Source organism: Acromyrmex echinatior, chromosome 4 (genome assembly GCF_024713525.1).
Source record: "Acromyrmex echinatior isolate Ae372 chromosome 4, ASM2471352v2, whole genome shotgun sequence".
NCBI lineage: Eukaryota > Metazoa > Arthropoda > Insecta > Hymenoptera > Formicidae > Acromyrmex > Acromyrmex echinatior.
Genome location: NC_141855.1, coordinates 8,302,640 through 8,328,308, shown reverse-complemented (window position 1 = coordinate 8,328,308; position 25,669 = coordinate 8,302,640). Strand labels below are relative to the sequence as shown.

Sequence of the window (25,669 nt, the reverse complement as noted above, 5' to 3'; positions counted from 1 at the left end):
AGAGAGAGAGAGAGAGAGAGAGAGAGAGAGAGAGAGAGAGAGAGAGAACAAAGCTCAGATCGAGCAGTCTCGAGCAAAGAAGACCCGTTATTTTCTCGTCACTGTAAACGTCACAATCGTGTCTCGCGAGGAATGCACGACGGCGGAGGAATGAACTTTCTCGTTCGTTCGCGCGACAGGAAACGAGCGATTTGCTGCGCTCGTCGCTCGAGCGAAAAGAAGCCCATCTCTTACGTATCGCCGTGTTGTACACAGAAATACACACGTTACGCGATTCACGATTCACACTTGGAGCGATCGCACGTAGTCGTGTTTGGCCATTATCGTGAGATAAAAATCTTGTTAGAAAACACATATTATATAATGAGAGAAAACGCAGGTATAATCGGACTTTAGATGAAAATTTATCTTAAGTACTGTATAGTATGTATAGTATGTACTTGGAAAAGCGATCGTTTACTGTTTCCGTTAAAATTACGGCTAAAATTAGTAAGGTAAAAAGGTTCTTTCGCCAGAATCGCCTGCCTTCTCTAATCGCTGATCCGTAGTTAATTGTGCCACAGGTAATGCATTTAGAGCGGAGGCGGTCTGTTCGTTTAATGAGACGTATAACGAGCGGGCATATCGCTTCGAGCGTAAAAAAAAATAAGGATCTAACGATCAATCTTGTTTGAAAATTCTGTCCGGTTTTTCGCTCGAAATTTCGCGCGAATCCATTTCGTGATTTGCACTCGCATTCGTTGTTTATTTCGTTTTATACTCACACGCTGTAAGCAGTTCGTTCTTATTATCCATCAAATATTGAACAAGCGCTGTAAGTGCATCACGGAACGCATTCGAAGTATGTCTGATGTGATGGATAGCATCCGAAATTCGAGACATTTAATCGAACGAGATGAGACAGGAGTGTCTTTTGCCGTGCTCTTGTATGCAAGAAGGGTGATTTAAGCTCGAGGGTGTTTTAATGGATCTGCTAAGGCAAGTGCTATCTTATGGATATAACTCCCTCGTCCCTTTGTGACTAACGCTTTCGCTCACACCGTGATCGCTCTTTTCTTTTCTTTTCTTTTTCCGATATAACAGAAAAAGGAAAGATATATATATATATATATATATATATATATATATATATATATATATATATATATAGGTATATATAGTAACTCTAGACTGATATAAAATATCGAAATCACGGCGATATTTGCCCAATACTATTGACACGATAGAGAAGATATTGCGGCATTCGTTCGAGTTATTCAAAAATTCTCAATGGTGATTGCCAATATACATTAAAGCAGCTGCTTTAATAAAAAAAAATATATGCATATATTATATGAATATACTATGTATATATATATATATATATATATATATATATATATATATGCAAACCAAGTAGAATAACCCTTTATAAACATAGATAAAAGATAAAAGATAAATTTATGTATAAAAGATAAAAGATAAAAGATAAATTTATGTATAAAAATTTATGTATAAATTCTACATAAATATGTGATATATCAATATAATAATATAAATTTATAGAAATATAACAAATTCGCGCAAAAAAACTAGAATATGTGCATGAATTATTACAATGTTTAATGGGAGATATTTGTTTCAGTGTTATTAGATCAATTAATTCCGAGCGAATTATCATCATTATCCGCAAAGATAAACATTTTCATGTTATAGCAATTTGCTTCAATTAGTGCGACTGCAAAACTAGGTTAATTTCGTTTAACGAAAGCGCTCGCCTTTCTAACGAACGTTAAATCGCAGGATTCAAGCAGAAGTGCTGTACGCATAGCAGACGCACAGCGTCGGGGTAGGTTTCACAGCGACAGAACAAGAGAATTGCTCAAGCCGCTGAACCGAACAAAACACCCTGGCCGGCGCTTTAAGCCGACAAAACAATTCCGCCAGCGGAGTGGCGGCTGGCAAATACGTTGCCGGTAGTCAATGTTCCAAAAGGATTCATTTGTCTCGCTCGACAAAACGTCGGACCGAGCGTGCGCGATACCGCGTTTATTCCGTATCACGCTCACGCTGCATTCAACATGCACATCCATAAGTAATGCCATGTTAACGAGTCAAGTGTGATTCTCCGACCTGTTTAAGGCGTTTGAACGTTAACGTATTAGATATGATGACGTTATATATCTATGTAGATAACTAGAAATACTTAAAATAACTCGATCTCCGAGAGATATTTTAAATTTTTGTACATCCCTTTGAAGGGTTTAAACTCTTTAACCTTTAAGTAGTTAGGTGGCTACAGTACTCTATGCATAGTTATCTTAAAAACCTTTTGGAAAAGAAAATTAAAAAAAAATTGCCAGAAGTCTTAAAGTTAATTATTTTTAAATTTTTAGTTTTCTCTCTCTCTCTCTCTCTCTCTCTCTCTATCTCATAAATAATGTAAATTTAACTTTATACGTATTATTAAAAAATATAATTATAAAAATAAAATTTGTTTGGAGTTCTAAACGTTCCACTTATTTACTTGAAAGTTAAAGATAATTGTAATCTTTGTAGATGTCATAGCTGATTTGACGTGATATTACTTGCTTACTAGCGAGTAATACGATTGCTAGCTGTACTCTTCTTAAGATCATAAAATTTCTGGTCATTAATTAAAATTTTATGTTTAGAAAATTATATTAATAAGAATTGTCAATAAACATCATTGTAAAAATTTTGTTTTATCAAATTTAATGCATAAAATAATTATACCTCCTTCTTGTGTCTTATCATCTTTTTTAAAAAGTGTACGTATGTACTTTTTTCTTCATGATTCAGATATGATAATCCTATTTACGAATGAAACGTCAATAATTAATCTTCGTAAAATAATTACAATAATCTCCGAAGAAATGATACTATACAAATCTGTTTGATCTCAAATAAGTGGTAATATGGGACGAGTTAAGTCTCGACATATAGAATCGGGAAACAAATCGCGACTTTCTTGATGATGGCAAAGAGAATTAAACAAAGTATGTTTTTCTTTGCTGTTTGATGGTTTTTTTTATTCATATCGTGAAGCTCTTTAATATGCAAATAGAATAGAAATTATATAATAGCTGTATACTTTGAATTAAATGTAAAAGTTCGTCGAAATTCGTTAGCATATATCTAGAGACTGCTCGAGACAGAAAGGATGAAATCGAAACTTCGATAATGCCATTCGATGTTATGTTTAAATTAGATGTCTGTTTATATATCGCTAAATATCTTCTATTTATCTCAGTTGATACGAATATAGAATACGAAATATCATTATGCGAAAATATTGTTTTGCAAAGTTTGTTTAAATCTTATTAATTTCTTGCTGTATGTTTTTGTTCGAATTAGTTCAGCTTAATTCCTGTTTATATTAATTTCGTTCAACTATTTCTCAAATCTTTAAATCTCTGATAGCTTTTAAGCGCAATTTTTTTTAACTTCTGTTATATCACTTACAATTGTTAAATCATCATTAAGAATTCTGAGTTAGCCAGTAATTCCTCGGCGAATGTTATTTTAGCGGTGAAAGGCTAACAAAGGCAAGCAAAGTTCGAGCTGTTGGCTGAGCCAACTGAGGTGGCACAATAGCCGACAATTCCTGAATATCGTTCAGGTTATTTAACGTAATTAAAATAAAAAACCATTACTAATGACAGTTAAAAATCCTCATCATATTAATCATTTTAATTTCAGGTAAAGAAGAATTTTTTTTCAAGACGAGTCTTGCAATCGCTCCATGTCAGCGTTCTTTCGCGCGGTGAATACGCAACAACCGAGAAAGACGCGTCTCGAAGAATCCCGTCGACAGAAAACAAAGAAACACCGCAAAAGTTTCACAGCACCATCGCGTTTTCTTTGTTCAAGCAATCCCGCCACGCGACGCGTCGCGTCGCGTCGCACAACGCTGAAGTCTCTGGTGTTCGTGAGGTGGAGGGAGAGCTCGAAGCTGGCACCGCGATCGATACAGCACCAAGGGGTAGTGTTATGGGGGTGGCTGGCTCGTAATACACGGGGGCTCGCCGCTATTCCGTGATGGCAAAAGCGTGCGAGCAAGTGAGAGAGAGAGAGAGGGAGGGAAGGAGGGAGGGAAGGAGAGAGGGTTGAGAAGAGGGGACGAGAATGAGAGAGAAAATGTACGTGCACACCCTCTGCTCTAACCTGGCGGAGGCAGAGCTAGCGCCAGCAGCATCCCATTCGTCAATTCTCGTCCCTCGTTGTTGAAGGCTCTTTCTCTTTGTTCGAGTTCGTTAAACTTCCAGTCGGCCAACACGACCTCCGCACCCCTGAATCTATATCCCTTAACCGTTTCCTTCGTCTTCCGCGCGTTTCTCGCACCGGTTCTTAATTACGACGGGTTTGCGTCTCATTTCCTTCCGCTTAAATGAGGCTCACCTTGAGATTCGCGGCACGAGTTCGAAATACTCCAGTACACATCTCACAGTTATCCCAATTATTTGCCAACACGTTCTATTATTACAGTATGCTATTATCCTAAATAATGCTTATTGTTTCTCGGTTTCTTTTTCAGACTATGTTATTGTCACTTAAACATTGATTGTGGAGATAACAAGCGCTATAAATTTATTTCTGAGCAAGAGTAGATAACTGAAGATTAATATCTCTTAAAGATGAAAAAGAAAATATAATCAGACATAAGCTTTTAAACTCGCGAGAAGTCTCGTTCGTCGCTGTAGACGGTCTGACTAGATCGTAGAACTTACTACTTGCATCAACCATAAGTGCTCTTATAGATAAAGTTGCACAATATTTGTGTGAATGTGTTTTGCTCCGCTTTTGAAGTACTGTTTTTGTTAAATTATAAAAGAGATAACATTTATTTGTCGAATAATTCGTGTATATATTTTCTCAATAAATCTAATCTGAAGTAAAAATAACAAAGCTAAAATAATATTAATTATCAATCTTCTTGATTATGTTAAATCTCTCTCTTCTTATTAATAGTTTGTCACCAGTAATAATTCTCTCATTAAACTTTATTCAAAACAATCAAAGTTCATTATATATTATTCATTATCATTGTATCTGTATCTGAATAAATTGTTTACATAAACAATTAAAATCCATTATTTATCATCGTTATACTTTATAATTTGCTTGTATTATTGTTTCATAATCCTTTAAATAAAATTAGAGATCCATTGCAACTGCGGGTCAAGGACGAATGAGGAAACTGACGGCCTCGCAATGCGTTTTCCGATATGCGCTCGCTTACAAAATTGAAATCATGGAAACATTCAACGGTCTGCATTATGATATACTTTTTCGCGAATGTAGCGACGTTTCATTGCGCATAACGGCAGGTCACGAAGTTCCTTGGACTAGCTCGGACAAAGGAGAGAAATGACGTCGGCGTTCTGGTACAGTTGCCTCGAAGTATACTCTAACAATAGAATAAACTTAGAAAGATAAAAGACGACGCGTAAGCGAGCGAGACTTCGAGGAAGGAGCACGACACCATAACGATGATTATTTTTTTATGATCCCGCAACGGAACCAGGATAAAGTTCTTGTGTGTGCGATCTACGACGCAATTTTCGTCTTATCACAATCTCATTAACTGCGCGCGCCTTTGCAATAATATTCTAATCAGAAGTTCTAAAGAATAATGATGCATTTATAATGTCGCAGAATTTAAATAATTTTATGAGAGAGAGACAAAGTCGCTAATTTAATCTTTGAATTAAATATGTAGTTCTATATACTGTTATATATACGTAGCCATTTTATATATATATATATATATATATATATATATATAAAGCTCATTATACATTAATAATTTATATAAAAGAGCAATTTCCTTCTTCTAAATTTTTCTAAATTGTCTTGTGCTCGCGCATATTTGTAAAAAAGTTATGACATAAATTGTATAATTTTCTTTTGTAATAACTACTTTACACACAGTGTTTGATAACATATATAATTGATACATTTATACAATATGAAAAACGTTCATCTCATCTTCGATATCAGATTAAAGAATGTAGTTTTAATACGCGCTAATTTTAAGTTAGAAAGAAGTCGATCGTAATTTAAAAGATAATTGCAGATATAATCTAATTGCACGAGAAGTGCTATAATTTTACAAGCTTCAGAGCGACGGAGCATTGTGATTACAGTTAGTCAGACAAGACGTATTTAGACGTCAGAGAGAAAGGGATACACGATGGTTACGAGACAGGAATTTAAACCAGGTTTAGTCATAGCTAGCTTTCTCGAAGCACCATCTTTTCTCTCGCCAGCTCTATGGTAGCTTTTGTACCGAAAGCTTCCACGGAGCTTACGTTCCATTCTAAATGCATTAACCCCTGTACATCTTCTGCGTACTGCACTTTACCCGTTCCTACTTCACCGGTACGTTTTATCCCACAATTCCCACAGGCGATCCAACATCACAACTATTACAATTATTTTCAGAGCATTCGCAGACATAATACCCTTTTATTTTATTTCAATATTGCATATTCTGCAAATCATGTGCTCGAATAAATTTATTAATAATAATAATAAATAAGTAATAATGCAATTTATGAGAAATTATTTGAAAATTATAATTCTGTTAATAGCAACACATTTACATTATTATTTAGTTACTTATATCCTTCATTAAATAAACGCTCTGATAAAAATACGTTTTGTTATAAACTTTTTCCTAATATTTTCATGTCATGTTAATTTTTCCAAACTTTTTAAAATTTATATAAACTAGATATTAAATTAAAAATAAGTTAAAAATTGTAATATTTTGTGACGTTATTAAACTTTCTTGATAAAATTTGTTCAACTTTATTGTTTAATGTAGTTTAGAGTTTTAGAGACAGTCTAACGTTTCTAGAAACTATAATACGGTATGCATAATTTATCATTTAATATATTTAATGATATGGTTATAGGCGCGATGCGCCAAGTTTTACATTATTTTACTTAGATTTCATATTTTCCAATTCAATGTGCATTTATTTGAGATTACTCCGGTCGTTTTATTGGACAAGTTCGATCTTTAACCGAGTCGTTTTCCTCCCTGAATTGCTGCGGAAGTGATTTCACCGTGAGATGATTGTCCCATTGTGAGATATAATATTCTTCCTGTTTACCAGACAATAGCAAATAGCAAGAGAGAGTCTGTTTAGAAAGAATATATATCTTAAATATTTTACATAAATACGAAATAATGTTTAATAAATTCTTAAAATAATATCTAAAATTTATAGAAATATAGAATAATGTCTAATAAATTGATTTCGCAAAGTTTAGTCATATAAATATATGTTGTTTATTAATACTATCTTTTTATTGAATAGAAAAAAATTTGTGCGAAGTTACTTATTACAGTGGCGATAGATTTTATTAAAAATAATCAATCAGCGCAATAGTAATCACAATATTTGTTTTCTAAAATGGCAATAAACCTCTTTATACGCTTAACAATATTTAACGAAATAAAAGATTATAAATTGAAACTAGATTGTAAAAATAAATCAATTAATAGAAATAAACTGGTTAAAGTGGATTTTAGTGCTTAATAATACTAAATGCAAATTTTTGCAAATATATATTTCTACTTTAATCAAAAATAGGATCATTTCTACTAATTGAAATAAATTGAAAAAGATGCAAATAATTCTACTAATTAGAATTAAAAAATGCATTATTACTTCCCAGCAATAGTCATATTGAATTATAGAGGAAATTATAACTATCAGGTACGTAACGTGTAACTTGAATTTACTGGATGTTCTTTATATTAATATTACTTTTAACTGTCATAAAAATCTATTTTCAGAATTTAGAAAAAACGTATGGAAGAGATATATTGTAGCAATGATATGCTAAGAAAAGTTGAAACATAACAAAACTCATTTCGAGGCCAAACAATTTTCGATATAATAGCTATAATATCCATGATGATCGTCAGTTGTGCAAACTATGTGAACTACTTTCAAGATTGACAATACTAAAGTGCAATATCTCCCTTCGTATTTTTACGAAGCAACCTCTTCTTCCGCTAACGACTATCTTGGGAAAGAACATTTCTCAATCGAGTTTCTCCGTGTCTAAACTAAAGTTCATCGGAATCGAATTGATATATACCGTGTCCAAAACTAATAAAACTATAATATTAATGCAAAAGTCGCAACGTTTGACGTTTAATATTTACGGTAATTTACATCTCTTTTCTTATATCTTTATTCTAACAAAAGAGAAAATTTTATATATAATAATAGATATTATATATTAATATATAATAATAGAAATTATGTATATATTAATTTTATATATATATATATATATATATATATAATATAATTAATATATACATATAATAATAATAAAAAATATATTCTATGCAAAATAGTATTCTCAATATTTCTTTTAATTATTTATTATTGCAGATGTATATGAGAACATTATTTTTTATATTAAAAATAAGAAAATCAAGTTATATCACACGCGCGCGCGTGTAATATAATATATAATACATTTAATAGACACGGTTATAAAAAAATTATTCTTAAATATTTAAAAAGTAATTAATATTATTAAATTTCATTGATTAATATTATAATTATGTATACTTAAAATTATTTCCTTACAGGCTTCTAGGTAATGGTAGTGCTTCGATAATTAATAATTAAAGCTTATGATGATTATAGGAATAATTTTGGAAGAGACTGTATGATATTCTATACAATAAGCGGGTGAGTTTGCGTCATCGACAGCATTTGAAGGATCTATTACTTGCTAAGGTAACGGTGATTCAGGTCACTGTAGAAAGTGGATATTCCTTGTATTAGTTGTAATACTACCGGTAGTTGAGCTAACAATGCGAACTGTTACGGTCGTTAAACGATGTAATTACCACAACGTTCAATATTATATTACAATGAATTAATTAGCAGTTTTAAACCTATATGTAATGGCATCGATTAATTCTCAATTATTGCATAACTTTCCCCAAAAGAAGTTTATTCAAATATATTTTTTGTAGAGTTTAATCTGTGTAAGATAAAATGTAAGATTAAATATCGTTTTTAATTACTAGCATCTTTCAAAATATTTAGAATCGTTTACTTTTCATTTTAAACTTTATCAAATGATGTGACATTTGAACAAGGAAAGTTATGAAAAGTGAAATGTGTCGAAAATTTTAACGATCTCACGCGTAAACTTCTGTCTTTTCAAAAGAGAAGCTTATATGAAGAAAGTGTTTTTAGGTCAACACTTTCATTTCAGATCAATCGTTTTTCTTCTACTTCCTTTTTTACAGGTATATACTTCACCAATGCACATCGCACTTCCTTTACATAACACGCGTGCTGTGCTCCTTTCGCCTCGCCATTGTATCGCATTGTATCGATCTACGTTAATTATAACGGAGACTTTCAAACAAAAAGTGCTTAAAAAAATTAAAAAATTCGTCGACAGTAAAAGACCATGAAAAAAGATATCGGATTAAATTTGCTAAGAGGAAAAATCTGAAATTTAATTTCAAATCTTTCTAAGAATTTGCGATTGTAAGAGAGAATGTGTGGTTTTCATCACATCCCTATGTAAATACGTTGCTTTAATGAGATTTTTGGCATGCGGAAGAGATGCTTGAGCCTAAGGGCGACTGACATCAGGCAGGCACAATATTTTTTTCTATCAAAAGTTCACCAGGGTTCCCCCGTATGCTATGTAATGATAAATCCGCTTTTTTTTCTTCTTTTATGATCGCCTTTTCGGTATTTACCCTTGGTCGAGGATTTACGTCGTCGACTTCTGTAGTAGCGGATTTTCGCATAGAGACATCTCGACATTGGAGGCTTCGACTTAGCTTGCGCAAGCAGTCTCACATCGAAGGGGAATATCCTTCTCTAAAGGTTTTTTCCTCGTAAAGAGAAAAGTTACAGGCCGTTATTGGAACGCGTTCTTTCAGTCGAATGCCATCGGCGTTTCCTACTTTTTTTTTATTGGAGATAAAAATTTTAAATTCTATTTCGTATAGCTCTTTATTTCATTTGCGCGACTGAGCGGTTTATTCGAGAACCTAAGATCATTCACTGTGAAATATTATATTAATTATCACATAAATGGCAAAATGTTAATTATTAAATAAACAGCAATATCACTACTGTGCAATAACAACAATAATAATTAATAAAGTTACAATTATTATAATATAATTAAATAATAGGAAGATTGTTTAAAACTCATTCGTTTGTTATAATTATTTACAGATGACCTGTTTAAAAAGTTATGCAATTTTATTATAATTCGATAATTATCTATTAATTAATTATTATTGTTTAATATTCTGAACAAAAGGAGATTATCTCTTGCATAATTTATACGTACACATTATATCATCAAAATAAAATTGTGTAATTATTAGTTTAATAATACATAGTATAGTATATAATATAATAGTATTTAGTTTAATAACAATATTTAAAGAAATTATTAAGAGTATCTCAACAGTTTGCATCGCATTTTATTTAAAAATACGATGACAAGCATTTACGGCGAAATCTTCCGATATATTTCCATTCAAATATGATATTCTATGCACACACATAAAACTTAAATAGAATTAAATATAAAAAAGAAATCGTTATGTCACGTAGTTAAAAAGTAAAATGGAAAAGAGATCGTTCTATATAGGACATTTATATAGAAGGGATTACGAGATAAAAATTGAACGGGCATTGGAAGGATTGGAGAGGCAATTATTACCATGAAAAGTACTCTTATACTCTTGATCGAAGAAAAGTTGCATCGTGATAGGAATGGCCTGCAGCCGAGCAAATTAGAATCCTGCAATTTCCTTCCAGGAAATATCCCGGAATATTCTACTGAGAAAACCGGTTCGCAAAGCAAACGTATCCTACGAAAATGGATCTCTTCGTCTTTTCCCAACAGGGATAGTTATCTTCATAGGAGACTGTTTAACTTATTTCATGTTTCCCATGAATACATTATCACGGATTAAATATTTCGTCCAATATTTATTTCGTGAATTCTCGCATTACGATAACAATTATCGCGTTTATGACAGTAACATCTAAGATAGAGTCATGTACTGGTATATCTAGAATAACTCTTTTTAAAATGATAATATTAAAATGTTAAAACATTAAGAGATTTAATCACAAATATCGTAGTAATTAATTATATTCAAAAGTAATATCTGTAAAAGGGTGCATTTTATCCACGCATGAAAACTTCAGGACGAATTTAATTAGAGAATCTTTGCGTATCACCTTACGCAAATCGTGCTGAGCAAAAAAGAGACAGGAGGAAGAGGGAAAGAGAGAGAGAGAGTCATATAGTAAAATGCATTTGGAGAATATTAATTTCCGGATCCTGTACCGCGCGTATACTGCTCGATAATTAAAGCGTGACCGAGAACGGTTAGATAATTAAATCGATGCGCTGTCCGATGAATTAGGAACGCGATTATCATATATATTTGTTCTCCAAAATATTATTTCCATCATGTTGTCACGTATTGTAAAGAATTATCATGTTGTCATGTATTGTAAAAAAATCATATTTTTCTTTCTGAAAATCTGCGATGATGGTTTCATTATTTTCCTTTATGACACAAAAGTAATCACTCTTTATCACCGGAAGGGAAATCAAAAGTTATAGTGGATAAGTTAATTCAGGAGCTGTCACGATGGTAATGAGTCGATAAACAATAAGTTTAATGTCCGCGATGGTTTCGAGGTACGATGGTTCACCGTAGTTTACCTAGACAAATCCGATTTACTAACTTTAACTTTAACAACGACGGAGTCATAACACGAATTTGTACATAATGTTTAGTAGCAAAGAAATTTGTCAACCAGAAAATACTAATATAATATTAACTATAATATATATATATATATATATATATATATATATATATATATCGATAATACGATCGTAAATATATTTGATAAGCCACTTATATGTTTCACATCCATACGCAAAAATAAAATTATTTCAAATATAAAATTTATACAAAATACAACCTAATGAAGAAATGACATAACATTTGCCTTAAAACGGCATTTCTTTTATGTAATACAACAATTGTATTTTAAATAATAATATCTTGATTTTAAAGATTTCAAAAATTAAATTATATAAAATAGATATAATTTGATGCTACATATAAAATTGTGTGTGTGTTAGAAATTCCTAACGAGAAAACAGAAGATAAGCAATATTAGACACAGAATAATTATTCTCAAAAATAAAAAAATGTTAACTTTTTGACCATAATGAAATATCCTATAACGGAAATGCGATTGCAAAAACGATTGTTTTTTAAAGATTTCCATTATTCGGAAGAATGAATTTTATTGACTATGAAAGAGGCTGTACACGCGCGCGAAGGCACGCCGCGCCGTGCTGTGCTCGAGGATGACGACGCGGAGGTAGTAAAAGAGGAGGAAGAAAAGGGGAGAATAATTCTGGTGAACGCCCTCCCTGCCTTGACCTCGGTGACCTCTCGTTGCACTCGTCCGACTCGGGACCAGATTCCTTCGAAGCTCCGAGAACGTACAGACCCGAGTAGGCGCGTGCAGTTGCACCGCTGTTCAGTATGACGTGTATTGCCGATGCAATTGGAATTTCTCTCCGTGGCGAGAGATTGTAGCAATATTGCAGCAATATATACCGTCCGAGCTCGAATCGCAAATATTTCCCGGTTTATATATGAACTATTCGATCGAGCTATTGTAAATAGCAATTTATTGCAATTACAGATAAATCGCAATGCATATTAAAATATTAATCAATTATAAAATATTTTATATTAATATCAATTAGAATAAAAATCTTCATTTAGAATATATTTGTGCTCATCTGTTGTTTTGTGAAATTATTTGTAATACTACGAGAGAGAGAAAAAGAGAGTAAAATATCTCATGTTAACGTAATATTATATAATAATGTAATGCGCATCTCTTTTACGGTCAGATATACTTTACGCATAATGCTTTTACGGATACATAGGATTTGAGAATTATTCCATGAATTTATGCATTTCTCAGATGCTATATGTTGGCTTAATTATGTCACTCGATGATGCATGGTGCAGCAGCCGCGATTGGATCATATCTCACGGGACGTCCAGTAATCCGATGAACTGGTCCTGTCCGCCAACGTGACAGGATATTGTGTTAGCATCCTTGTTCTCTCGTCACACTTAAATTAAAAGGGCACTAATAAATCCGCCTTGAGTTTTAATTGCATCATTATGTTGGATAAAATATAAATAGTGCTAAGTAACGACAGAGAGGAAAAGAGAGACTTATTTCTCTCTCTTTCTCCTTCTTTCTCTTAAAAATCAATTTAATTTGTAAAACAGTCAACATACTCGACAGACGATCAGTTCAAATAATTTTAGTCAATACACTAATATAATTATATGCATCCCCAAATCAATACTAAAATACTCCGTATATACCGATTGAAATACGATGTTTGTTCTCGCTGTGACGATCATTATCGGAATCGTTCTGCTGACTTCCCGCTGCATCAATTTTAAATCACCCTCCGGCGATCGAAATATTAGGGATCGACGCAATTTTCTCTCTCTCTCTCTTTCTCTCTCTCTCTCTCTCTCTCTCTCTCTCTCTCTCTCTCTCTCTGTCTCCCCTTTCCCTCTCTTCCTCTCTTCCCCTTTCTCTTTCTCTCTCGGTACAAAGGTCTCGTGCTTTATTATTTTGTGAGATGAATTTGAATAAAAAAGGAGAGCAACCCCAGCGGAGAGAATGAAAAAGGGGATAGAAGACACAAAACCTGGAGAGGGGTTCTTGTATGGAGAGGTAATTCTGGTTGCAGAAGGACATCTGTCGCCGCGCGAGATGCAAATTAGTCAGCAGGACTCGTCTCGGGGCAACGTGTCCTCTCTGTGTCGTCGAGTTTCTCTTCTCATTCTAAAAGTCACGTTGGCGTTTGCATTAAATAATCAGGAAAAAGCTGCGTAACGAATTCATAAAGACTTTATTTGACGACACGGTGCATCGAGTAACACAATTGAATTTCACACTCTGTCGAGAGAGCATCAGAGCCGAGAATGCGTCTCCTTATTATTGATTAAGCGACTCCTTTCGCAGCAACGTTCTACTTGTTGCTTGGATATTCCTCTTCCGCGCAGCTTGGCTTGAGAATCGTATAAATCGATAAACATACCCGAGCAAATACTTGTGTCTCCAGTTTGATTTAAGTCGCCGATTTAATTAATTGTCCATTAGATAAGCGCAAACATTTTTGCAAGTTTAAAAACTTGTATCGAAAATCGCTAAGCACTCCATTAAATTCGCGCGTTTTCAATTACACGATAAATGAATTCGTTCGAAGAATCATAATACTTGTTGTGAAGAAAATGAGAAAGTAAATATTTCTTGACATCAAATGAATCGCGTTTTATAGCTATTCTTTGATAAGACTACAAGACTATAAACTACTCGTTTACCTCTGAAAAAGCATCACTATCCTGTATTTTGAAAAATACGAGGTTACGTCACAATAAAGAAAATCTGGTGTTCCCACGTTCGTGTGATAAACGTGTTTTTTTTTTGTATCCTCGTAAAAACATCTCACTATAGTTTTATACTTATATTTTTATACTGTGGAAGTTATAATATTGTCGATGGATATACCACTGCTTTTTTGTTCGCGAATTTATGCGTATTATTCAATATCATATATCTTCAAAAGAAATTCCTTGATGTTTTTGCCTTATTAAAGAGCATAAATAAAATCAATTTAAATTTTTGTATTAATGTTTTTTTCGATGACTATTCCATGTTCTGAAAATTTTTTAAAAATTAGAAAAGAGAATTCACTTCGAATGTATAAGTTCATGTTATTTAAAAACTGCGCTTTCTTTCTTTTCTCATCACGCGAAATGTTTTCATCAGGATTTCTTGCTATCTGATTAGAAAAATTTCTCATTTCGATAGAATAATCTTAAAAATATCCATATTGAGCTCAGCAATTTTCTCTTTCATTTTCTCTGCCAAAATCTCACTCGTTCCCAGGCGGCATGTCGCTCAACGTTTTTCATGATTATATCATTCTCTCATTCCCGAAAAGTTTCTTTCCCTCTCTCTCTTTCTCTCTTTCCCTGTTATAGAGCAAGGACGATGCCATCGTGGAAACCAATAAATCCATTGAACGTCGTGCCTCATACGTCAGCGAAGTCGGTGCGGCGCTGCGGTGCGAGGGAAAATTCGAAGAGAGCCGCAGGGAGGAACCGCGACCCGTAAAATTTCCTGGCGAAGTCATTCCGCGTTTACGGTGGCCCATAAACATGGGGAAACGTCGTTACGCCCGGGAAAGATTTTACGATAGTGGTACCTGCCTCCACCAGCCCTGTCGTTCTTCCGATTTGCCACGCTCGAAATTCACGCGCTCTACCTCGTGCGAGAGATAATGTCCTTCGATCGTGAATAATCCCCGTGTTCCGGTACACGCGTGTTCGAACTAGAATTTTGCACTTCCTAAATAACAAATTTATTATTATGTCAGCGGGATATGTATTTCCCAGAAGGCAAATCATCTCGCGAAATCGCGAGAAGCAAAATTACTTAAAACAATTAGGGAATTGTATCTTAAAGTGTCTATATCATTCCGTAGACACCTTCCCGTTTATAGAAATATCTCTGTTTATCAAGTCCGACAATGAATCTCTAGCAAACATATTCATGCAAATATAATATTTCTTTTAGCCCTCAATTACAGCTATAAAAATTACTTAAGTTTTAAAGTTGCCTGTTGAAATACAATGCAAGTGAATTATTGCCTTACGGTGATTGATGGTTCAAAATTATTTTATAATTTAGAACCTCATGGCTCATAGTACCAATTGTACAACTGTCTAAAATTTTCGCTTTGGATCTAAATATAACTCGTTGCTATAGTTGAGAGTTGTTAAATAGATTCGATCTAAACAATGTTTGCAAAGATTGTTTTTCTTGTTTTGTACGATTTTTTGTTTATAACTCTTATATAATCATATACAATGAGAGATTTGGATATGATGATATAATATCAAGATGATATAATATCAAGATATTTTCATATCATAGTCTAAGTGGAATCGACAACGAGAAAAATGAAAGGATGTGCGAAATATCTTGGTTGATATTATCATCAATGTGGAACATGATAAGCTTATCTGTCCCTATTACAGAGATCCCTGATAATTCGAAAAGGGATCATCAAGATTCTTTACACAAAAAGGGGAAACCAGCTATTACATCTGAAGTGTCAAAAGAATACTTATTTGAACCTATTCTATTTCGAGATTTTTGTGTTATTGAAGGAAGTATTGAATTTGTAAATTTCGTAAATCTGATGAATTCTTACAAGCATATTATATATAAAATATGTGTTCTTAAAAATAACAAAATAAACATTTGAAAATTATGTATAAAAGAGATAAAATGCTAGATAATGTTTCCGTAAAAATTTTCATGGCGACAATTATTGTAAAGAATTATAAAAATAGTGACATAAGAATAAAATAAAATACTCTTTTCAAAATAATATTTCTAAGATAAATTTTACTACATTACATTTTACATTTCCTTCCTTTTAAAATAATTTAAAAGAAAGTTATAAGAAAAAGACAATTATAGACTAGATAAGTTGAATAAAAGATCGATAAAATACATGAAATTATGGAATATCACAAGGACTTTAATTCACAATAGTCTGTGCATAGCGACAAAGGATAATGATTGCAAATCACTCGGTCGAATCGATTCAACAGAGACCAGTGGGAACTCTATAATTAAACGGCTGGAAATTGTATCACAGCGTTGCACGTTCGTGGGAACGCGTGTGTTGCACGTGGCACGGATGTGACTCTCATCACCCACACGAGCAAAATATAACAAGCAGAGGCCTAGAGACTTTAATCAGCCATAAAAGTGGCTAGCAACAAGTGGTAGAGCTTTGAGTCTCCAAGAGCTTCGCCTGGCATGGTTATAGATCCGGAAGACAATACCTAGAGAAAGAAGAAGATTAGCGCATCTCTTGACAAAAGAGTGACATTCCAATAACTATTCCCCAATAATTATTCCCTTAAAATTTTTCTTTGCATAAGTGGATATAACATCGCATTCATTATCCGTAATTTTTTTATTAAGTAGTTAAAAAGAAGAAATATCTGTTTTGCTTTAAATTATAATATTTTTCTAATATTTTTTAGAATTGTACTTATGTAAACAAATTTGCTACTCTTTGCTTAATAATGTAATCAGAAGCCAGTAATTCTAAATATGTAATATTAATAATTTATTTCATTTAACTTTCCTCTTAGATGTTCGCATGAGTTTCTCCACTCTCTCCAAACTATTGGCAATTAATTTTTCACACAAAGAACTGTATTTATATTATATAAGTATTATTGTATATTTGCAAGAGGAACAAATTTCGCGTATCAGTTCAAATTTTCTAACCTTTTAAAATTATAAATTACATATATAATTAAAATATAATTTCCTTGTACCTTTTACATAAAGAAATAAAAAAAAGTTTTTATAAAATCTATAATATTTAGATTTAATGTAATGTTAGGTTATTTATTCAGTTCAAGATTTTACGTTTTAATACGTATATAATAAATGATCATAAAAGCAGAAGTTAATGTGTAACCGATAATAATATAAATCGAAAAGGGAACCTTCGAATACTTCCTTGAGGCTATGGCGAATATATACGGCTAATACAAGCTGCCCTAGTTTCATTGATCGCTTTACCCGTCGTTCCCTGGTGTATCCTGTTTGAATTTAAATTACGTATGCAGAGTCATGTACACACATCGAAGCCAAACTAATAAATTAAGAGAATAAAGCCGACACAAACTTACAAAGATCTCTTGTCGTAAATAGTTGGTGAAATAAAAATATTTTAAAATGTAAAAAGTTTTTATAAATCAACAAAATAAAACTTTTTTTTCATAACAAGAATTGTTCTCTGATTTCTGTATTGACACAATAACACAATAACGCAGGTTTGTACAGTAAATAATATGATTTTTACATACAGTTTTCGTTTCTCTCGTGAACCAACTTTCAAAGAAGAAAAAAAATTTATAGATTAAATTTATAGAATAAAATTTTGCTAAATCAATTGTTAAAAAATGTGACTATTCTAATAGCAAACGATTAATAACTTGCTGCAAGTTATTAATTCCAACACTTAAAATTATAAATTAAATGTATAGGCGATCTTCTGTCTTTTTGTTAATTTTTAACAATGTGCTTCATTAATATGCTTTGTCTTCCCTATTTTTCCGATTTTTCTTCTCTTCTTTTTCTCTCACAGACTTTTTAGTATTACTCGAAATACTCGATCGCCTATTTCGCTAACAACAATGCCATTATCATTATCACAATTGCCACTATTTGTCGAACTATTAGACAGTACTAGTAAACAAGCGCTACATAGCTGGCGTAAAGCAATTACTATCCTTGTTGTTGCTTGTACATGTCCGATAATGGATTTTACAGACCCCTTTATCTCAACATTTTCAACTATACATTTGGATGAATTTTACGATACGTCAGTTAAATGCTTTTTTTTCAATATGGCAAACGTTTGTGCGAATAAAAATTTTTAATAAATGGAGAAAAATCTATCTATTATACATAAAATTATAGTTTGAATTCTGCTTAAGATTATATCATTACAAATAAAGAAAGATTTGTTCAAATAACAATCAATCGACAAACACAAATTTCACGATAAAATTAATACATATTGTGATGATAAACTATAATAAAAATAAATTGTTATTTTTATCGATAATAATTAATGCTTTTCTTGCTTTTTCTTTGAATTCTGTAAATTCAATTACTCAAAATAGTTCAATCGGAATTTTTTGTCAGCAACCTATTTATTTTATTAGGTCCCATTATTACTCTTTCAAACGATGCGGTTTTTTACAAGCTGTCGCATGTTAACTGTTATCATTTTCATCGGGAGTCGCGAAAGGACGACAAAGCGACTCTATCGTTTCAACAATAAATTGCACCGTCCAATGCACGTGGTGCACTGAGGTTAACAGCTGTCGCAGTCACCTCTCGTGCATGTGTCTGTACATATGTCGAACGATAAAGAGAGAACAAGGGAGAGACAGAGGCAGCAAAAGTAATGTATGCATGATATATAATGCGTAGGTCTACATACATGTTTCAATTACATCAATAGGTAAGACCACCTGTACGAACAAACCGATGATGCTGCTTTTTAACCTTCCTGTACAAGAATATTTTTCCCCAAGCAGTTCATTGCGTGTAGATTGAACGATATATTAATAATTGAAGTTGCCTTTTGCCTGCTAACTCAACGAGAAGTAAAAGACCTCATTAAACGAAATGTGGGCAACATTCATATCATGTTGAAACTACCAATTCCCGTCTGATCATTGAAGTTAAGCACGGTTAGTACTTGGATGATCGCTTGGAAACATCGTGTGATATTGTCTTTCAATATTTTATTTCTTGCTCCTAGTTAGTAGAATGAAATCCTATGAAAAAAAAATCACTAACATAAACAGAATATCCATTATTTTGACATATGGCAATTTTTTCATTTTACAATATTAAGAATCTTTATTTTCATTTTAGATTGAGTTTTGTTTAACTTATTTTTATTTCTAAAATACAATTGTATTAAATCGAACTTTGTATTGAATCTAACTTGTTCATTTTGCACAACTACGTTACAATACAACTTTCTCATTTTTAAACATGTTATAGTTATAAAATATAAAAAATAACACATTTAATTTTCATAATATATTAACTGTAAGTCAGGGAATGGAAGAGTTACTTTCCGTTACTTTTACAGTTACTTTTTATAATAACAATTTAATATTATAATAATGCAATTTTTTATGATTGTAATGATGACTAAACGCTGAGGTTACGCTAAAGTCAGGAAAATCACTTTAAAAAGTAAGTTTCATCATTACGCGTTACTTATTAAAAAAAATAACAAGTAACAAGTAACATCGTAAAATTACTCCATTATAAATTATTTTAAAAAATAAAATTACAAATTGCGAGTTATTTTTTTCAATAACGAATGATTTTTCCAGTTCATTATAAGTAACTATTGACTGTTCCAACTCTGATATTACATTATCATCACAAAAAATTTGCAAAGTCATTATTATAAAAATTATTATTATAACAAAGTAATTAAGTAATAGCAGTTACAGTAAATAGTTACTTCTATTCTCTGTTGTAAATAAATAAGAAATGAAACAGAAATAAATAATGAATATGACAGCAATAAATAAATATATAGCTTTGATACTTTTTTATCTTACACAACTATAATATAACTTTCTCATTTTTAAAAGTTATAAAATATAAAAAAGTATAAAACACAAAAACACTAAAAAAACAAAGATAAGTAATGAAAATGATAATAATTAAAGTAAATAAATAGTTTTGATAAAGACAATATGTATTACAATTACATAATATGATATCATTGCATCACAAAACGCCGATAGATAATTGCATCAATTTTCACATTTATAAAATATTAGATGTAGGTAAAATTGTAAAGTTTTGCTTAGAATGCTTTTGGAATTTTTCATTCTTTACTGAGAAATTGACTTTTTCTTCTTGGCGCGAGCGGTATGGACGATAAGCAATGACAAAAATAGAATTTCTTTTTACGCACCAGCCATCACATGTAACATGCGGCGATGCTTACGCCAGCAAGAAAAAACAGCTTAAAGTCCGTCGTGGGTGGATGAGATAAGAGGTTTTAAGAATCGGTATTTGCCTGCACAGGGAAATACGTGACATTAGCTTGCACAACGGGATTCGTCATTCTGACAGAGAATGCGGCTGAATTAATATTAATTATATTATTTATATAAATAATGTAACTATTTCCAACATAAGACACAATTTTCAAAATATTAACAAAACTTGTAATTTTCGAAATTTGATGCATGAGAAATGATGAGCTGCTTTGACATTTTCGCTAAGAAAAGATCTTTCAAATTGACTGAAGGAGCTTTAGTTAAAAGGATATCTCTTCGTGTAGGAAGAGAAAAACACTTTATGTAGTCTCGCGTTGCACACGAAATTGGAGTATTCTCATGGTGCGGAAAGCTTCTAGCACGGCGATAAAAAGCGGTCACTTTTATCCTTTCGAGGTGATTACCGGTGGAGAGGAACTCCCTGCAAGCTTCTCTTTTCGCCTTCGGTATGGTGCCATTGTGTGGACTCGCGCCACTTAGAGGGAATATGCTCTTAAAGATAATGACGCGACAGTGTCTCTACGGACATTATTAAGTCTTCCTTCCTCTCATCGCGATCCTTTATCACAGGACACACGCTTCTGCTGTTGTCTCGACAAGAGCAGATTGATCTTTGTATAGAGAAGTCGAACTGAAGGAAAGAGAGATCAAAACGTGTCTTCGACAGTCGCGAGGGTACTAAAAAGCATTTTCAAAATTAAAGAGGATGCAAGTCAGAATAAAATGTCCAATTTAATGACTATCTTTTATGTTGAAAGTTTATTCGCATTTATTTCTTCGCTTGGTTTAACTTAATAGTCACGGCCATTACGGCAAACTTTAGATAATAAATTTCGTAAATCGTTTCACATTTTTTAGAACATAATGTTATGCGCTATGTAGACGTCATAAATATATATTTTTGTAATAAATTTTTTAAATCCACTTTTAATATTTTTGTGAATAAAATCTTCAATCGATGTAATTTCATTCATTTTTATTATGCTACATACCAAGCAATTTGTACATTAATTGCGCAAATTAAAAATATGTCAAAAATAAAATAATATTTTATTTAATTCTATCAACGTTTGTACATATTCTCTGACTCTAATAAAGTTTCGTATATCTCGAGAATATAACCACTTCAAAGAGATGACCTGTTTCGTGCTTAGACTTTAGAGAGGTAAACGTATATGTGTACTAACCGAAAAAATTACTTCATTAATAATGAATAATTGACGTTCACTTCGAATGTAATACTGTCAAATGAGCACGAGAGAAGTGCAACGTATATAGTTTGTAATATGCATATTAACAGAGATAGCTGCAGTCCACGAAAGTTTTGGCATAATTCAAAAGCACTCGTCCATCTTGTACTTTGCATCTGCAAAGTTTGGGAACGATTCGAGTACCGAATAACTGAACAGGTACGAAGATATGAATACGGTATATATCTATTATCGATACGTTGACATATATTTTTTTACATAATATTTTCTTGTATAAATTATATATCTGTACTTAAAGATGCAGTAAGTGAGAAGCGAATTATTATTATAATATTATATCGATATGTACATGTAAACAAGTTACCAATAAAATACTTGTTAAAAGGTCACAGAGCTAAAACGCTTTTATTTTTTATAATACTGATGTTAAAAATTGATCGATCGTCGCTTTAATATTTGTTAATAAGCAGTTTAAAATTCAAAATAATAGAATAAATCACGTAAAAATGATAAAAATTGCAAAAATAATTATGCAAAAATAAGACAGTTTTTTGTGTCCAAATTTTTATAAGTTGATTATTGTAGTTTTGTATTATAATAATAAATGGAAAAGCAAATATCTAAGAGATTTAATCGCAGTCGATGAAATTTTATGATTATAAACATGACTTATAATATAGATCATATAATTAATTAAGATCACCAAAAAGCGATTCTATTTATAAAGAAGAGAAAGGGATGAAAAAATCTCTTGGAATGAAATTTTTAATATCCATCCATTAATGATCCCTTTTACGAGAGAGGTAAATTTGAAAATATAACTCGAAGGGCAGCGACACGAGGAAATCGATGGCCATCTAGGGGATGATAACCAATCTCCGTGCTTCCCGGGTCGGCATGTGAAACCGACGGGTCGATTAATAAAAGGACCGTGTCGAGATTACGCCATATTGTAATGCGGTCGAAATAATTACCAAATTCGACGGATGGATTGATGGTTGGTCCGCGATAAATTATTCGCACGAGCGCAATTAGACGGGCCGCCAAACCGGCGTAATTGCGCCCGTTGACCGCATCCGATAATGTATAGGAAACGATGTTAAGCGGCAGAAAGACCGACTCGTATTTCAGCTACATCGCGTAGCAGGTGCCTGTAGCTTACGTAGTAGTAATTAAATTAATATTTAAATATCTCATGACACCAAAGTTTCACTGTTATTATATATTACGTATGTAGTTTTCGAGTAAAATATTTGCGTGTAAAAAAACTCTACAGTTTTTAACGCAATCAATGATATTAACGTTTGTTAAGAGAGAACCTTGTTTTTACGTTGTGCATTTATTACCACCATTTATTACCATAAATCACAATTATAAACACCTGCAAATCATGAAATAATAAATTTAATGCTCTCTCTAAATCTGAATCAGTGAATCCAATTAAACAAAAGGAAGTTTGGACATTATACGTATAGCAATTATATTCATAATTTGTTAGATAAAATAGATAAAATTTTTTTTTGGACTATATAAATTTCTCAATAAGATCAGAGCATCAAGAAAAAATTATACTATTTTTTTCAACAATAGAAAAATATATGGTACTACAACGTTAGATAAATGAGTGGGACTGTCTGGTCGAAGGTCGACGAACAACGAAGGTCATTTTTCCTGTGTGGCCCTCTCTCTTTGTGTGGCCAGAGAAAGGGCTCCCATGGGGAAGAAGAGATAGCGAGTTAGCTCCCGACAGACTTTCCCTTTTCTGTTCGTAGGGAAGTCGGACGTGAGCGAGCAACTTCCGGCTGAAATAGAGGGACAGTGCTCTCACCTTTATTTGCTCTGTAAATAGGATTTCCTTTCTTCAGGGTGAGAGAGACAGACTATAAATCGAGAACAATTCTTCTTGATAAAGAATTGTCTACATTTGAGTCATTTGATATATCGAGATAAAGTTTTCGAAACTTCGCGTCTCTGTTTAATTACACTTCTATTAATTTTCTGATATAAAAATGATTAAAATAAAATTTTCTAGGTATATGCAAAGTTTTATTAATTTCCAGATGGAATCATATTTCGTTAGTCGACTTAAATTTTTAATATAACAGTGAAAGATGAAAAAATATAATTATTCTAATATTTTAATTTCTGTTACAAAATTGCGATTATATTGTATTATATATGTATATTTATAGACCAAAAAGTTCAAGGTGAAGTATATTGAGTTTTACTCTTTGTAAAACTCGGATTCAATTTTTGGTCATGTCAATTTTTCCTCAACAGAAACATCTTTCTCACGCAGTTCGTATTTCATTATTAACAAGAAGCACGTACCAGAAACATCGACCTTTGCACATTCGCAATTCCCGATTGAAAGGGGAATATCACTGGAATAAATTCCCCTACATTACACACGAAGTTCCAGCCATCATATAAAAACGTCACGAAAATTTTGCATTTGACAGCCAAAAATTTTCTAGGAACTTAAAGAAACGATTGAATTTTTCAAGGTACTCGTCCTGGGACGAGTCATCTGTTCCCTCATATCTCGTGAAAAAAATGTGACGTCAAGAAAAAAACAATTATAGTTGACGAAAAATTGCGGATTCTACTCGCAAAGCGTTCCTCTTTTCATTTTCTTTTTCTCTTGAAAAACTCATTTTGCCCGACATGTTTCATGTTGCGTATCGATTAAACCACATTTCGCGTGTCTTCGGTATAATTCATGTTCCGGTGATTGCGCAGAGCAAATATTCAACAATAAACGTGTTTGTGTTACAGAATTATGAATCGACGCGAATTACAGACTGTCATACGTTACATACAGAATATCAGAACTTACGAGTTTAAACTGACTTTCACACACCAGACCATTCGGATAATTCCGAATTCTAATTAATGATAAAGTACGAACGTGTTGATCGGCGTTTATTACTATTAAAATTGAGAGATGCAAATACCGAACAGTTAACAATTCACATATAATATTTACATTGTAATAAATACATATTTGCTGTTTCCAATTAGATAAAAAGTCTAATTATTGAGATCTGATTATAAAACCGATAAAATATTTTTAAAAAATAATGGTATGTGCAAAATTCTAAAAATTGAGAGATTAATTCGCAAATAGAACTACATATTTTATATTTAAAAAAAAAGGAAATTTAATTAGAGTATATGTATGTCTATCAACTATAATTAGAAATAGGACAATACACGCAATGACGATCGCATTATACCAATTGGATGGTTTACAACCCTCTAGCGTAATATTCACATTTGTCTCCGAATTTGCTAGACACATTGAAATCAAATCGCTCGCTTGCATTAGCAAGCGAACAATTCTGGACATTCGCGTCGGGTTACCTGTCATTAATTCATATCGGTTAATGCATGCAGCAATCACTAAAACGCACACCTGTCGAAGCACTAAATACGTGCTCGAAATACGTTTTTCCGTTATGTAATGATTTCTACTATCCCTTCGATTACAAAATTTTGATAAAATATCTGAAATTATAAAACTGGAGACAAAGATTTCTATTTTATTTTTTAAATATTAAAGTCTCTGAAGTAAGCTTATAAATTTAAGCGAAAATAAAAGATATAAATTATTAAATAATTCAAAATAGAATACGAAATATTTAAA

The 25,669-nt window shown here is 32.2% G+C and overlaps 1 protein-coding gene across 1 annotated transcript in view; it reads right to left on the bottom strand.

Moving 5' to 3' along the window:
- LOC105152455 (pfs47 receptor) overlaps positions 1-25,669 on the bottom strand; it is a 76,255-nt gene that overhangs the window by 5,562 nt on the left and 45,024 nt on the right. The gene's annotated exons all lie outside the window — the stretch shown is intronic.